Source organism: Trachemys scripta, chromosome 13 (assembly GCF_013100865.1).
Source record: "Trachemys scripta elegans isolate TJP31775 chromosome 13, CAS_Tse_1.0, whole genome shotgun sequence".
Lineage (NCBI taxonomy): Eukaryota > Metazoa > Chordata > Testudines > Emydidae > Trachemys > Trachemys scripta.
The window spans coordinates 8,410,188-8,416,896 of NC_048310.1; the positions used below are offsets into that span (position 1 = coordinate 8,410,188).

At 43.6% G+C, this 6,709-nt stretch overlaps 1 long non-coding RNA gene across 1 annotated transcript in view; it reads left to right on the forward strand.

The window, feature by feature from the left end:
- The first annotated feature begins 672 nt into the window (after positions 1-672).
- LOC117886843 overlaps positions 673-6,709 on the forward strand; it is a 75,615-nt gene continuing 69,578 nt past the window's right edge. The window contains exon 1 of the long non-coding RNA XR_004648064.1: positions 673-917. This is a non-coding gene — a long non-coding RNA (uncharacterized LOC117886843). The remainder of the gene's footprint in view (positions 918-6,709) is intronic.

Here is a 6,709-nt window from a genome sequence, read left to right on the forward strand (position 1 = left end):
GGTGGGGTAGGGGGGTTGCAGCATAAGTCTGCAGGCTCCAGCCATCTTTCCTCTTTTCTTCACCTCCAAGTCTCCATGTTAAGGTGATTCTGCCTTCTGGTCAAAGAGGAGGGGTCACAGTTTCTGCTGGACCCCACCAATCCTTGCTGAAGCATCTGATCAAAACATGTGAATGAAGGTGCATCCTGAGCATTTGTCATCTGCATTGCTCCTAGCTCCTGCTGGTCTGGTGCTAAAGGGGAGCTTTCAAGAGAGAAAATAGAAAATCTGATAGATGGGGTAAGGGCGGAAGCGGCTATTATATCAGATAGGGCGGAATGAAGTTTGAAAAACTATTAGGGCAATTTTAAAGTGGAAGCTGGCAAATCTGAGGTCCAACACATGGGGAAGATTTGATCCTCAAGCAGAAGAAAGTAAAACGGATGCTGTTTTAATATAAGTTGCTTTTATCACACACAGAGAAAAATAGAGGGGGGTTTTCAAAAGAGTTGGCCTAACCCTGCTCCTACTGAAGTTAGTGGGAGTTTAATAGTGACTTCACTGGCAGCGCAGTTAGGACAATGCTGAGCTCTTTTGAAACTGAACTTTGCCCTGCATGTTAAAACTGAACTTCGTTAAAGCCCCAGAGTTTTTTTTTTGGTTTGTTTGTTTTTTGCTTACTCTTTGGTGTCATCGCATAATCCTCATTCTGGTGGAAAAGCTTTCTCAGGTTTAGCGGCAGTAAAGGCAGCGGAAATGTGTTATTCCTGTAGTGCAATAATGTTTTCCTAATCTCAGTATCTTTTTAAACATGTCCACATGTAGTATGCTTCCAGAGCATTCCGGGTCCAAGTCACAGCTGCAGAGAGCAGTCAGAAAGTTTGAACTACTGGCACATTCCAGCCATCCATTTCCCCTTCCTCAGTATTCCTGGAGAAGTAAGTAATGCAGACAAATTGCTTGCATGCTCCCCTGCTTGTGGGTGATTTTTCATGGATTTTGGTCTGATTTATTTTTTCTGGGAAGAAAGCAAAGTGCCTGGACCATGCAGAATAGAATCTTTGTAAAAACACATGCTAAGAAAGATTGTGCCATATGGCAGAGTTTTGCTACCTATCACAAGTGTGTGTGTGTGTGTGTCTGTCTGTCTGTCTGCGTGAGGCTCTTTACCTTAGATCTTTTAGTCTGGATGCATCTAGGTTTTCTAAAACTAAGGGCCACATTGTGACTGGCAGAGGGCATGAGGGAGGGTATGGGGGAGGCACAAGGAACTTCTTCTAGTGTAGTGGTTCTCAAACTGGGGCTGTCGCTTGTGTAGAGAAAGCCCCTGGCTGGCCGGGCCGGTTTGTTTACCTGCCGTGTCCGCAGGTTTGGACGATCGCGGCTCCCACTGGCCACGGTTCGCTGCTTCAGGCCAATTGGGGCTGCGGAAAGCGGTGGCCAGCAAATCTCTTGTCCCGTGCCACTTCCCGCAGCCCCCATTGGCCTGGAGCAGCGAACCGTGGCCAGTGGGAGCCAGAATCGGCCGAACCTGCAGACGCGGCAGGTAAACAAACTGGCCCAGCCCTCCAGGGGCTTTCCCTAAACAAGCGGCGTCCCCAGTTTGAGAACCACTGTTCTAGTGCAAAGGAGCATCATAATCACAGACCCTGAGCTCAGGGGACTTTGCCCCCAAAGGCTGAGGAGAAGACAGGTCTGTGGCCTAGGGCTGGCCCTTGAGTAGACTGGACATGTTGGGACTAGTAGGATGACAAAGACTTCCCAGTCCTCTAGTGCGCCAACCTGCTTGTAGAAAGACTGTCCCTTCCCAAGCTGCCCCACCATATGCCATAAGAAGGGTCGGTGCCTGAAAAGCACAATTTGTCCCTTAAGAAAATAAAATCTTACAAACATTCTGCTCCTTTCCTATCTGATGCCATTGCATCAAACAGAAATGTCATGTGATGAGTCAGAGCTTGGCAGCATTGGTCAACAGAGACCAATCAGGGCCTAAGTACAAAAGATGTGCTTCCTCTTTAAGGGTGGTGGACTGCAGGCTTGCAGCCAGCCTTCCTCTGAGATCCCCTCTGCAGTGTGTGTTTTGACCTTACTGTTCTCGCCAAATATGCTCAGCTGAGTCATATTAACAGCATCACCCTGGCTCACTTTGCATACATGGACACAATCGGAGCCATGGCTTCTTGCTTTAGTTGGAGCCAGCAGCAGGAGTCACTGCCAGAGACTGAAACCCATGCTCCATGAGTGCAGTGCAGAAAAATGGCTGACTAAATCAACTGGGAGGCTTTTTGTGGCAGGTGAGCGGGGGCACACCCCAGGGTTTCTTGCTTGAACTGAACTCAGCATGATAGCAGGTTTGGGGAAAGGTTTGCTTTTTTTTTTTTTTTTTTTTTTAAGAAGAAATATAGCCATTCCATAAGCCTGGCTGGCTTTTGTAAAGTAATAGAGATGTAGGGCCAGCTTCTCAGCGGGTGTCCGTCTTCATAGCTCCATTGACTTAAATGGAGATATGCCAGTTCACACCAGCTGAGAATCCAGCTCTTTATTTCTAAATAGATTAAGTTGCTCTCTCTCTCTCTCTCTTTATACATGACCTGATCTGCCTTACACCAGAGAAAATCAGGAGTAAAACCACTGAAGTCATTACAGTTACACCCTTTTAAAAAAGGCCAGCTCAGAACCATGGCCCTTAGACCTATATTTTGTGCAAGATGATTGAAATGTTAACGATGCACCACTCCTTCAACCAAGTTATTTTTTTCCCAGCAAAATAACAAACTCCTAAATCAGGGTACATGTCTGTATTTATTTCCCGGCTCTGTTTGTTATGGGGAAGTCCTGATCACAAAATTAGGACCTCTCCCCTCATCTCATCTTTTCCAGCCATGCACAAATGAAAACTGATCAATAACAACAGATAAAAGCTAGTCTTGGAAAGAGGAGACTTTAGTGCTGTTATTACTGGCCTATTTAAATCACTGGCTCTGTTCCCTGTTGCTTGGAACCATTTGCCCTGAGAATATGCTACTATGATAAATTTTATGGCCTCTGCTATTCCAAACGTTTTCTTAAGTGTCCACTTTTTTTGTTGCTGTTGTGTTGGATGTTCCACTGGAGTGGTACATAGAAAATGCAAACTGTTTTGTGACTGCAATAGGGACATAATAGTAAATGTCAAGCTTCAACCAACCCTGTGCCTTGTTGTTCAGCCCTTCCCAGGGCCGGCAAGGTCATAAGAGGTTAGGTAATGTCAATGCTGACATTATCAGAACACGCTGTGGCTTGCACGGTGGGATATTGAGTCACTTTACTGTTGACGCGCTGGTACATGTGAAGGGCTTCTTGGCACCCTTTCTCAGGTCGTGCAGGTGACTCGTCCAAGTGAGTTCAGCTGTGAGTCCACAATGTAAGTGTGCAGCTTTGCTCCCAGTTGGGTGCATCGTGAACTACATGTCAGGACTTTTAACTGTAGTCAACGATAGTGTCTGGCTACTGCCTTGCATCAGCATGTCGCATCACGTGGGCTATGTGAACCAGCTCATAAATACGGCCACTTATATCTGCTAGGAACACAGGGTTTAGGTCTTACTGTGCTTTAAGCTGCATTATGCAGTGTAGTTGCAGTCAACTCAGTCCCAGGATATTGAGAGACAATGTGGGTGAGGTCATATCTTTTATTGGACCAACTTCTGTTGGTGAGAGAGACAAGCTTTTGAGCCACACTGAGCTCTTCTCCGGCTCTGGGAAAGGTACTCTCAGTGTCACAGCAAAATGCCAGGTGGAACCTATTGTTTAGCATAGGTAGTGAGCACATGTTGTAAGGGACCATTCAAGGTAGAGTGGCCCATTAACACCTCTGCAGTCGTAGGACAAAAAGAGGGCATTAGTGGGCTACAGATTGTTGGTATAAGCCATAAATCCATAAATCACTGTTCAGTCCATGATTTTTAGTGTTGAAGAGAATTATGAATTTAAGCTCCCGGGCTCACCTTTTGAAAGTGTTGTGTATGATGAGGACTGATAGGTCAGATATAGCGTGATTGCTTTGTGAAAAGTGTTTGCCCACAGGTGACAGGGTGCATTGGCAGTAATGATAATACATTGGCAGTGAGAGTTGTCTGTCACTTGGATGACAGTGGAAAGGACACAATAAAACTAGCTTGAAGTGTGATTTCATTTCCAGCTTTAACACCTCTGTCTGTTAGAGTTGGGCAAGAACCAGGTCATATTATTCTGAATATCCCCAAACTTTTGATGGTACAGATAAGAAATGAAATCTAGATCCAAATCACCCGTGGTTTTGCAAAACCAAAACCCACATTTCACAGAAATAAAAGCATCCACCTTGTGCCCATCTCTGCTCCTTGTTTGAAGAGCTCACACTAATCTGTTCACACCTTTCTTGGATAGGGTGCAATATGGATGTTGGCATGAAAAATTAATTACTAAGACACAGTTGATGGACCTGTGGATTTCAGCACACCATTCTCTCTGATATTGCCCCATGTCCAACCAACAAAATTTTCCTTGTGAATCAAATAAAATATATCCAATACCCCATCCTGCCCCCAGTTGCCTTAGAACTAAAGTTCTTCCTATTATAAGTGAAGATGAGCAGGATCAACAAAACCAGATCCCATCATGGATATTGATTTTCCCCAAAGCTTAAGGGTGTCCAGATCCATAGATTTGGTTCAAACCCATCTCTATTTGTCCTCGACTAATGTTGATTTCTCAAAACAACTCTCTACTAACCATTTTAAATGTGTTCTGAGAGTATTTGTAGATGCTTCGGGTCTGATTCTCACAGTAAGTCTACACTGCAATCAGGAGGTGTGATTGCAGCGTGTGTAGACCTACCCACACTAGTTTTGATCTAGATTAAACTACCTTGGATAGCTCTATATGTGCTACATCCACACCTCTCAACTGCAGACATATCTTCATTTATGCTCTGACAGTGTAAAGGAGAATCAAGCCATTTATATAAACCCTAAAGCTATTTGCTTGTTGAAAAGGCAGATTGGAAATGCCTTACCCCTTCTCTGCACTTTAAAAATTATGGTGAATAACTTTTCTGAAGTTTTCTTCTAGATAACTTCTTATAACATTTTATCTATAAACTTCTGAAAGCATGATCACTCTTGGACATCTACAAATCTATGCTTAAAAACAACAAGGAACAAGATAGAGATTTGACCCAACTGGTACAATGTTTTTTTTCCTTAGGCTTAGATGAAAATATAGGAACTGCAAAAGTATATGGTATGTGCTGCCATTCTGAGCCCAAATAGATTTTGGAACATCTATTTATATCTCATAATTCGTGGGTCTCTTAGGCTGACACTATATGTCAAGATTGCACTTAAATCTGTCAGATACCACCTCATTTGTCAATCACCACATAGCATTTCAGTTGTCAAATAGTGCAAGATGCATGTTCAAGAACCAATCAAACGTTTGATGCAAAGAGAACAAACAGCTGCTCTAGTGAATAATCCTGTCAGTACATGGATTATAGTCCTCTATAATGCACTTACCCCGTAGGACTGCTGTCATCTACCTTCCAGGGTCAGAGACATGGTACAAATTCAGTTTTCATGATAACAAATCCCTCTCTATAGTTATATTTAGGCACAATATCAAGAATTCTATTTTTTCCCCTGTGATGCAGATGTTGGCATTATAACCTTGATCATAATCATTCCTTCCACACCAAGCGTGGGGACATGTTCATAAAGGCTCAAAGCATAGAGCTTCCTAGGAAAATAACAAGAGCTGGACCCAAATTGGAAGCAACATTTGAACATTTTGAACTTTAATGTAGTTTGGAACTAGGTGCAGATCCAGTCTTTACAGTTCAGGCCCATGTCCATATTAGGATACTCGTACCAAATTTAGTGGGGGATCAGAATTCTGAATCTGAGTACTCCGGGGCTTTGGGAAAGTGTAGGATCACAGTGGAGTCCAGCTCAAGCCGATCTTGAAAAGCAGCAAGACTGAAACCTGAGTGGTTTTATAAGTAGAGCTGGGCAAAATTTTGCTGCTGAAACATTTTTGGCTGAAAAATGCAGATTTGGATCAACTGAAACATTTTATAATTTTGGCTGAACTGCGCTAAATTGTTTGGGTTGAAAAAAGAAGAAGAAAATTCTGGAAAAAAATGAAACTTTTTGTTTTGACATTTTTGAAAGGAAACGTTTCCATTTTTCCATTCAAAATGTCTTTTTGTTTCAAGTTTTATGGCAATTTTCTTTTTAAGAAGGCTAGACACACCCCAAAATGAAAGGAATCATTTCATTTGACTCAAAGTGAAAACTTTCTGACTTTTTCATTGAAATATTAAAAAAAAAATTTGTTTGAGTTGACCAAAACTTGGGGGGCGGGGGGAAAGGAGCGGCAAAGATGGGGGGTTGGCCACCAAACCAAGAAATCAGTTAATCACACAGCTTTAGTTATTATGTCTATTAAAATAACTGATTGAGGCCACGCTCCAAATAGCCTTCCCCCCCATTATGCTAGGATCTGCATGGACACATGAGAGACAGACCCTGCCCCACATAGCTTTCAGTCTAAGTAGACTAGACCAGTGGTTCTCAAAGCTGGTCTGCCACTTGTTCAGGGAAAGCCCTTGGCGGGCCGGGCCGGTTTGTTTACCAGCCACGTCTGCAGGTTCGGCCGATTGCGACTCACACTGGCCGCGGTTCGCCGCTCCAGGCCAATGGGAGCTGCG